The 10363-nt window shown below is 46.6% G+C and overlaps 1 pseudogene; it reads left to right on the top strand.

Annotated features, from left to right (window-relative positions):
- The first annotated feature begins 4098 nt into the window (after nt 1-4098).
- Nucleotides 4099-5673, top strand: LOC139439701 (transcription factor BTF3-like; annotated as a pseudogene).
- Nucleotides 5674-10363: the final 4690 nt, after the last annotated feature.

Here is a 10363-nt window from a genome sequence, read left to right as displayed (position 1 = left end):
GTTAAAGGCTAATATGAATGCATATTTTCGGCTCCCAGACATATACTGAGTCTATAAAATCTTGTGTAATCTGAGTGTGGTTCTGAGCTTCCCCTGGAGCCTTTCCAGGAAGAGACTGAGGGCCGGGGGGAGGCCTGAGACCCCTGAGTTGAGGGGTCATCCCTCTTCACAGCTGCCAAGTGCAGGTGCAGCATCCTGAGGAATCTGGTGTGTGATTATTGATTTATTTTAACGTGTGTATGTGTGTGTGTACAAAGCACATACCTCTGTATACATATTTCAAAACAAAAATTCAAATTATGAAAAAATAGACCAAATCACAGGGTCATAGAGGCAGGAAAAGCAAGTCCTGTAGTGGGAACAAAGTCATACCAGATTGCTCCAAGGACAGAGTGACGTCCTTGAAGTTTAGAGGAAAAGGGTGAGACCCAAGACCTTTACTCCCCTTCAGGATGTCCTTTTAGAGGAAAGACAATAGATGGGTTACGAGGGAACCCAAGAGATCCGTAAGGGTGGACGGCTAGATTCGCTCAGCCTGATGCACAGTCCCTTTGTTGCTTCCATTTGTAGTTTCCATTTCACAAGCTCGAAAGCCTTATAAAGCAGGTCTTGTCTGTCGTATTCACTGCTGTCCCACAGGCTCCCTAGAACTGGACTTGACACATAGCAGGGGCTATGGATTTTACAGAATGAAGTAATTAGTCTGATTGTTTTAGGCCACTCCACCTAGTCCCTGCTGTGTCCCTTTTGTACATTGTCTTCTATGGCCCTGACATAAGCACCCTGATCATTAATTCCATGAGTCAACTTGGCTGGGTTATGGTGTCCAGTTGTTTGGTCAAGCAAAGCACTGGCCTGATGGTACTGGGAGGGTATTTTATAGATGGAGTTGCATCTATAATCATTTGGTTGCATCTATGGCTGATTGCATCTACAATCTACAAAGGAGATTGCCCCAGCAGTGTGAGAAGTCTTCTCATCCAATCAGGTGGTCTTTTTTTTTTTTAATTTTTTTTGGTCTTTTTTGATTTTTTAAATGTTACAATCAAAAAAGATGGGGTCCCCATATACCCCCCAGCCCTCTTTCACCCCACTCCTCCCTCCATAACAACAACCTCCTCCATTACCATGAGACATTTATTGCATTTGGTGAATACATCTCTGAGCACCGCTGCACCTCATGGTCAGTGGTCCACACCATAGCCCACACTCTCTCACGGTCCATCCAGTGAGCCATGGGAGGACAGACAATGTCCGGTAAATGTCCCTGCAGCACCACCCAGGACAACTCCAACCCCCAAAAATGCCACCACATCACATCTCTTCCTCCCACTCCCTACCCCCAGCAGCCACCATGGCCACTTTCTCCATACCAATGCCACAGTTTCTTCGATTACTAATCACAATAGTTCATGAATAGAATATCAGTAAGTCTACTCTAATCCATACTCTAGTCCTCCATCCTGTGGACCTTAGAATGGTTGTGTCCACTCCACATCTATATCAAGAGGGGGCTTTGATTCCACATGGATGCTGGATGCAATTCTCCTGCTTTCAGTTGTAGGCACTCTTGGCTCCCTGGTGTGGTGGTTGACCTTCTTCACCTCCATGTTAGCTGAGTGGGGTAAGTCCAATAAACCAGAATGTAGGAGTTGCAAGTCTGTTGAGGCTCAGGGCCTGGCTGTCACATGGTCAGTCCAGAGATTCAGGTCCCCTGGGTATATATTAAACCCCAGCACCAACTACAGTTCCGGTGAAAGTAACTGGAGTAATCAGGTGGTCTTAAAAGCTAGAACTGAAGATTTCTGAAATCAGAAAGAAGAATTTCTGCCTCAACTTCAGGCAGCCAGCTTCCCCTGGGGATTACACCCTTGCCAAAGTTTAGAAATACCTTTATCAAAATTTACAGCTATGGTCATGTGAACCAATTCCTCATGATAGATAGATAGATAGATAGATAGATAGATAGATAGATAGATAGATAGATAGATAGATAGATAGATAGATAGATAGATGAGTTCTGTTTCTTTGGAGAACCCTGACTAATTGAGGGGCTTGGATTCTTCCACAGAAAACAAAACTTGACTTGGCATCTTCAAAATTGAGACCAGATTTTGGCTCCATGGGGTCTGAGCTGCTCAGAAAACACCCAGAAGGGCTGTTTTGTTTTTCCCATGTAGGTCATTGACAATGTATAATGGTGGAAAAGAATCATCTGAACAGCCTCCTGCCCTGCCTACTGGGAGAAGGGGTTCCTGTGATCCATAAAACCTCAGTCAAAACGTGCTTCTCTGAAGATGTGAGAACCAGCTTCGCCCCAGAGTTTGTGGGGCCAAAGGATGCAGGAGTGTTCCCAGTGGACCAGAAGGGGGCCTTGCCAAGAGGAAGTTGGTGCAAGGTCACCCCAAAACTTGACCAATAGGGCTCCTTGAGCAGCAAATATTCCTCAGCTGACAAAAGCTGAAGGCTTTGTTATATTCCTAGGGCTGCAAAAGATTTGAGAGACAAGTTGGTGGATAAAGAAAATTTGGGTGAAGTGGGCATACCCCAGCCCTTTGTGGGTTGGGGGCATCTCTGAAGGAGCCACAGGAGCCCCTGTGAGAAGAAGCACCAACTTTCAGCCCCCCAGCCACACGGCTCAAGCAAGAATGTTCCTGTTCCCCTTAGCCTCCCTCCCTCCCCTCCCAACCCACCAACCACTGCCCCTCACTCCCGCTGAGGTCACGTGTAGCTCATGGCCATTGTAACAAATGACCACAGACCTGGAGGCTTAAAACAACAGAAATTATTTGCTCAGTTCTGGAGGCCGGAAGTCAAGTCAGCCTTACTAGGCTGGAGTCAACGTCAGGAGCAGGCTCTGGGAGTAAACCCTTTCCCTGCCTCTTCTAGCTTCTGGTGTTCATGCCATCTCTGCCTCAGTGGTCACATCACCTTCTCCTCTTCTGTCTTCATCTGCTAAAGCTGCCAAAGCAGGATACCAGAAATGGGCTGGCTTTTACAGTAGGGATTCATTAGCTCAGAAGCGTACAGTTCTGAGGCTGTGAAAATGTCCAAATTAAGGCATCATAAAGGCAATGATGGGAAGCAGATGTGGCTCAAGCAATTGGGCTCCCATCTACATATAGGAGGTCCAGGATTTGATTCCCAGGGCCTCCTGGTGAAGGCGAGCTGGCCCGTGTGGCGAGCTGGCCCACGCAGAGGGCTGCCCCGCACAGGAGTGCTGCCCCACACAGTAGTGCTGGCCCACTCAGAGAGCTGGTGCAGCAAGATGACGCAACAAAAAGAGACACAGATGAGAGATAATAGATGCAGCAGATCAGGGAGCTGAGAGGGCACAAGGGAATATCGCCTCTTTCCCACTCCAGAAGGTCCCAGGATTGGTTCCTGGAGCTGCCTAGTGAGAATATAAGGGGACACAGAAGAACACACAGTGAATGGACACAGAGACAGACAATGGGGGAGGGGGTGGATAAATAAATAAATAAATAAATAAATCTTTAAAAATTAAACAGGCAATGATTTCTCCTCCAAGACCAGCTGCTGGGAGGTGTCTGCTGGCCTCTCCCTTCTCTTCCGGGTTTTGGTGCTTTCAGCTTCTGGCTTCTACGGCTTTCTCTCTTTCTCTCCACATTCATCCTGTTCAGAAAGGATTCCAGTAAGAGGATTAAGACCCAGCCTGGGCACGCCTCAACTGAAGCAGTGTAACCAAAAGGCCCTCCTTATAGGTTTATACCCACAGGAATGGACTACCTTAAGAACATGATTTTCTGGGGTACATCGCTTCAAACTGCCACAGGAACATTTACAGTTCCTGATACTCAGGATTAGGACCTATATCTTTAGGGCACATTTTCAAGCAGTAGCAGGAAGAGTGGGAAAGGAAGATCACCTCCTTTCACAACTCCAGGCTCTGCATATATATTAAACCATACAATGGAAGGAAGAAAGATTTAACTTTATGAAACCAAATTTGGAGGTTTTTTTTGGGGGGGGGGGAGGGTGGGATTCAACTTTGTAATTGCTGAATTGAGATGGCTTGATGACTATCTTATATCTTTGTTTCCTGGGAAATTGATTCTGAGAGGGAGATTTGCACGTGGGCTGTGATGGTTTGAAGCTGTATGTTCTTAAATTGAATCCATTCCTGTGGGTGTGGACTCGTTGTAAGTAGGACCTGTCGATAAGGTGACTACAGTGCATGGCCCACTGCAGTCAGGACGGGTCTTAAGCCTATTGCTGGAGTCCTTAATAAGTGGAATGAAACTCAGATAAGGCAGAGAACTGCAGATGGAGGATCCATGAGCGGAGCATCAACAGAACCCAGGAGAGAAGGGAGAGACAAGGAGATGCCACCATGTGCCTTGCCATGTGACAAACTCAGGACCAAGGATCACTGGCAGCCAGCCAGCAGCCCCCAGAGTCTTCAGAGAGAAAGCATTGCCTTGGTGACACCTTGATTTGGACTTTCTTTTAGCCTCAAAACCGTAAGCTAGCCCTAGCTGCTACCTTGCATCACTCAACATGTGCCTGGTCTCAGCCAGTCTACCTGAGACCCCCTGAGCACCAACACCAGTCCCCCACATGGCCCCATTTCTGCTTCAACAAGATGAAAGAAACTATCAGGAACCAGGAGAAGCTGGCCAAACTGCAAGCACAAGTTTGCCTTGGTGGGAAAGGAACAGGTCACAGAAAGAAAAAGTTGGTTCAGGGAAGCAGATTTGGCTCAACTGATAGAGCATCTGCCTACTACATGGAAGGTCCAGGGTTCAAACCCAGGGCCTCCTGACCCGTGTGGTGAGCTGGTTCACGCACAGTGCTGATGCACACAAGGAGTGCCATGCCACGCAGGGGTGTCCCCTGCATAGGGGAGCCCCATGTGCAAGGAGTGCGCCGCATAAGGAGAACCGCCCAGCGCAAGAAAAGTGCAGCCTGCCCGGGAATAGTACTGCACACACGGAGAGCTGATGCAGCTAGATGATGCAACAAAAAGAGACACAGATTCCTGGTGACATTGACAAGAATGCAAGCGGACACAGAAGAACAAGGAGAGAACAGACAACAGGGGTGGGTGGAAGAGGAGAGAAATAAATAATAAATCTTTAAAAAAAAGAAAAAGGTGGTTCACAAAAGAGCGATAGCAGATGACAAGGAAACTTCAATTCTTAAAGAAATTAGGGGTAAACTCTCTCTGGCTTTGAAGACATTAATATGTTTACAAACCAAGGAAGAGTGATCCAGTTGAACAACCCTAAAGTTCTGGCATCTCTGTCAGTGCACACTTTCACCATTTCAGGCCTGCTGAGGCCAAGCCCCCGAGGGAAATGTTACCCAGCAACTTAGACTAGCTTGGCGCAGGTCTTAAACCAGTTTAAGGAGACTGGCTGGAGCTCTGCCCAAACCATCTGTGTACGGAAAAGCACCACTTGTTACTGGAGAGGAGGAGGAGGATGAAATTCTAGATCTTGTGGATAATTTTGATAAGGCTTCCAAGAATGAGGCAAACTGAATTGAGTCAACTTCTAAAGAAGAAAAGAACTTGAAGTTATGGTACTTGGAGCTGTTGTTTTATATTGACTGCTTCTTAAAATGGTTTTGTTTATGGATTCTAACAAAATCTAGAACTATAATATTTTTAAAAGATTTATTTATTTACTTTATTTATCCCCACCCTCCCCCAGATGGGTCTCTCATCTGTCTGCTCATTGTTTGAGTGCCTTTTCCAGAAGGCACCGGGAACCGATCCCAGGACTTCCCACATGAAAGAAGAGTGCCCAGTGGTCTGAGCCACACCCGCTCCCCGTGGGCTGCAGTGCCTGCTGGCTTGTGGCTTCTACTCCTTTGCGGTGGGGCAGCATCTGGCTTGTTGTAGGAGGGTCGGGGGCAGTGTCTGCTTGTCTTCCTTTAGGAGGAACTGGGACCCAAACCCAGGAACCTCTCATGTGGCAGGTGGGCACCCAACTCGTTGAGACACATCTGCTTCCCTAGATCTATAATAGTTTTAAACTCAAACCCCTTGGACACTGCAGCTCTTTTCAGTTTTTGCTTCTACACAATTTCATTCTTTGCAAGTAATTAAGCAAAGACTGGGAGTAAATTTTAAAACAAAGATTAATAAAGTTCTTTGGCTAGTTAAAAAAACCTCACACACTAATAAATGCCCATTGGTTAAGGCGGCCCATTTCATGGTGTTTGCTTGAGCAGCCCAGGAAACTTAAGCAAGTTTATTGGAAGGTGCTCTCAGGAACCACATGTCTTAGGGAGCAAGGGAAGCAGAGGGAGAAGCTGACCTCTGGTGCAGTTTCCATCAAGCCTTCAGGCAATCCCATGTGGAGCTCTGGGGCTGGGAGGGTCCTTCAAAGTTGCCCCAAATTCAAGCAAAGCAGCCTGGCCTCTGTACCCTCGCACTGGATGTGGCTGCCCCCAAGGGCGGGGCCAGGCAGCTCCCTTCCACAGAAGGCACTTCCCAGAGAGGGACCCAGCTGTGAGCAACCAGAAGCCAATTCGCTGCAGCTGGGGGAATGGCCACCCCTGTCCTAGAGGGGGGCTTGGGGCACAGCTCAGCGTCCACGACAGAGACCTAAGGGGGCCCCAGGACTTTTGGTTTACCAAGAGAAGTGAAAAACCATCTTTGAGGAACAGAGAAAGAACTTCCTACACTGACCAAGCATGGGAATTGCTGGGGGAGTTGATATAAAGTTGCTTTATGATTTCAGACTCCAAATGTACTCTTTTGAGGCTTGCTGGAGCTATCACATTACTCTCTCACTTGACGTGAGAAATGAATTTTCTCATTTTATCTGTTCTCAGTTACCCCAGGGCTGACAGGAGAGCCCCACTACCAGAGGAAAGTATTTCAGACCTATTAAGTACCCATTTCTAAGAGGGAAGCCATGTGCAGAATAGAAGTAGCAATGAGGTCAGTTTCTGGAAGCCGAGCGCACGTGGGCATGAAAAGAGACAAGCAGCTCAGAAACAAGGTGCAGGACCAGGAGCTGGGGAAGCACCTGGGGCTCCCTGGAGGTGTGCCTGGCATGTGAGCGTGAAAAGAGAAGAGCAGCTCAGAAACAAGGTGCAGGACCAGGAGCTGGGGAAGCACCTGGGGCTCCCTGGAGGTGCGCCTGGCATGTGAGCGTGAAAAGAGAAGAGCAGCTCAGAAACAAGGTGCAGGACCAGGAGCTGGGGAAGCACCTGGAGCTCCCTGGAGGTGCGCCTGGCATGTGAGCGTGAAAAGAGAAGAGCAGCTCAGAAACAAGGTGTAGGACCAGGAGCTGGGGAAGCACCTGGGGCTCCCTGGAGGTGCGCCTGGTATGTGGCTCAGAGCTGGCAGTGTGTACTGACACACCACATAGGCCTGGGCAAGTGAGGCAAAGGGACAGGTGAGTCTGGCAGGTGCTACTGGGCTCAAATGCAAGTACTCAGAATCCAAGAGCCCAAAGAGCCAGCAGGAATGCAAAATGGTCATGTAGCTAATGAAAACCACATGCACATTTACACTTTAGCCCAGCAATCCCCCAGCTAAGAATATACCCTGAGGATGCCCCTCCAACAGTATGACAATCCATACATGGAGGCTAGTCATTGGAACATTGTTTGTAATTACAAAACCCTGGAAACAACCCAAATGCCCAGACACAGGAGACTGAATAACACGTGGTGCATCCTCAAAATGGAGAAAAATGCAGCTGTTAAAAAAGGAAAAAGAGGAATATGTCTCTGACCTGACACAGATGATTTGATTTCTAGTATATATGTTTAAGTGAAAAAAGTGAAGTACAGAGAACAAAGGGACATCAGAGAAGATGGAGGGTTAGAGATGTGGGGTTTCCCTTCTCTGAGAAAAAATAGAGGACAGGTGGAGGCTGGAGGGCTGCTCTGGGGCTCAGGACACCAGGGCAAGGTGAGACACACCCAGAAGAGAGAGGGTGAAGGGAAGGAGTCATAGCTGGCTGAAAAATCCCATAAGCAGAGCTGAAAAAGCAGCAGCAAGTGCCCATCCCTCAAAGCAAACAGTCTGCAGACGGCAGCAGGAGGAGTAGCACACAGCGACTTAATAGTAAATCCCCAGCAAGAGAAAGGAACTGAAGTCAGAATAAACTCAGCATCAGAATCAGATGCCTAGATATCAGCAAAAAATCACAAGCCATTCACAGAAAAAGGAAGCTATGACTTAGGCAAAGAAACAAATCAAAGCTCCAAAAGAGACACAGGACTTGACATAGCTACTCAATGAGGTTCATACAAATCTCCTAAATCAAATCATGGAGTCGAAGGACAACAAGGCTAAAGAGATAAAAGCCATTAAGAAGACACCGAGTGAGCACAAAGAAAAATGTGATATTGGGTAGGAAAATAGTATAGCTTATGGGAATGAAAGTCACAATAATTCAGATTAAAAACACAACAGTGGCACACGGCAACAGATTTGAAATCATGGAAGAAAAAATCAGCAACGTAGAGAAAAGAACAACTGAAATTGAAGAGAAAGAAGAGAGAGAGAAATGAATGGAAAAAAACAGAGAGTTGAGTGATAATGCCAAGTATACCAACAGATGGGTAATGGGAGTTCCAGAAGAAGATGAGAAGGGAAAAGGGGCAGAAAGAATATTTGAGGAATTAATGGCAGAAAAGTTTTCAACTCTCATTAACGGCATGAATATATATGTCCAGGAAGCACAGTGTACTCCAGTTAGAATAAATCCAAATAGGCCCACACCAAGATACATAATATGCACAATGCCAGATGCCAAAAAGATAAAGAAAATTCTGAAAGAAGCAAGGAAAAGTGAAATATCACATACAAGGGATGTCCAATAAGACTTACTGTGAATTTCTCTTCAGAAACCATGGAGGCAAGAAAGCAATGGTATGATGTAATTATAGTACCAAAGGGGGAAAAACTACCTGCCAAGAGTTCTTTATCTGGCAAACTGTCATTCAAATATGACGGTAAGCTTAAAATACTCATAGATAAACAGAAACTAAGAGAGTTCATGAACTATAATCCAGCTCTGCAGGAAAAGCTAAAGAGAGCTCTGCAGCCAGAAAAGAAAGACTAGAGAGAGAGAAGCTTGGAGGACGGCGTAGAGGTGACGACTATCAGAAAGGGTAACCAAAAAGGTAGAAAGCTGAGTGTCCGCGCAAGTGCCCACATGGTGAGCTGAGTGCCCGCATGAATGCCCATGTGCAAGCCAGCGCCTGTGTGGTAAGCCAAGTGTCCCTGCAGTCAGCCAGTGCCCAAGCAAGTGAGTCACGCAGCAGGATGATGATGCAACAAAAGAGAGCCGAAGCAGTTGAGCTTTTGTGGCTCAACTGATAGAGCATCCACCTACCATATAAGAGGTCCAGGGTTCAGTACCCAGGGCCTCCTGGTCCATGTGGGAGCTAGCCCATCCACAGTGCTGCCATGCTCAAGGAATGCTGTGCCACACAGGTTGTCCCCCTGTGTAGGGGTGCCCCACGTGCAAAGAGTGCACCCCACAAGGAGAGCCGCCCCACGCAATAAAAAAACACAGCCCACCCAGGAGTGGTGCCGCACACATAGAGAGCTGACGCAGCAAGATGATGCAACAACAAAAAAAAGTGACACAGTTTCCCAGTGCCACATGACAAGAATGCAAGCAGACACAGAAGAACATACAGTGAATGGACACAGAGAACAGACAACAGGGGGAAAGGGGAGAGAAATAAACTTAAAAATGAATCTTAAAAAAAAAAGAGAGAGAGAGAGATGAAGGAGAGAGTCAAGGTGAAGCACAGCAGAAACCAGAAATTGAGGTGGTGCAAGTGACAGGAAACCTCTCTCCATATCAGAGGTTCCCAGGATCAAATCCTGGTAAATCCTAGAGGAGAAAAATGAAAAGAGAAGACAGAGAATGGACACAGACAGCAAAAATAGCAGGGTAGGGGGAGGCAGAGGGGAAAAAATGGTAAAAAGAGGGATAAAAATAAGATATGATATATGAAAGCCAACAGAGAAAATGGCTGAAGTAAGTAATGCACTTACAGTAATAACATTGATCATTAATAGGCCGACAGAATGGATAAGAAAACATGAACCATATATATGCTGTCTTCAGGAGACTTACCTTAGACCCAGGGATGCAAATAGACTGAAATTCAAAGACTAGAAAAGATATTTCATGCAAATAGTAACCAAACAAGAGCAGGAGTACCTACTGGTGTCAGACAAAACACACTTGTTATTAGTCAGCCAAAGGGTTGCTGATGCAAAATACCAGAAATCTGTTGGCTTTTATAAAGAATATTTATTTGGGGCAGACGTTTACATTTACCGTATAACTTATGCCATAAAGCATAAGTTACTTCCCTCACCGAAGTCTGTTGACATGTATTGGAGCAAGAT

The sequence above is a fragment of the Dasypus novemcinctus genome, chromosome 9 (genome assembly GCF_030445035.2).
Source record: "Dasypus novemcinctus isolate mDasNov1 chromosome 9, mDasNov1.1.hap2, whole genome shotgun sequence".
Lineage (NCBI taxonomy): Eukaryota > Metazoa > Chordata > Mammalia > Cingulata > Dasypodidae > Dasypus > Dasypus novemcinctus.
Note: the sequence above shows the minus strand (reverse complement) of the source record. Positions and strands in the feature narration are given on the sequence as shown.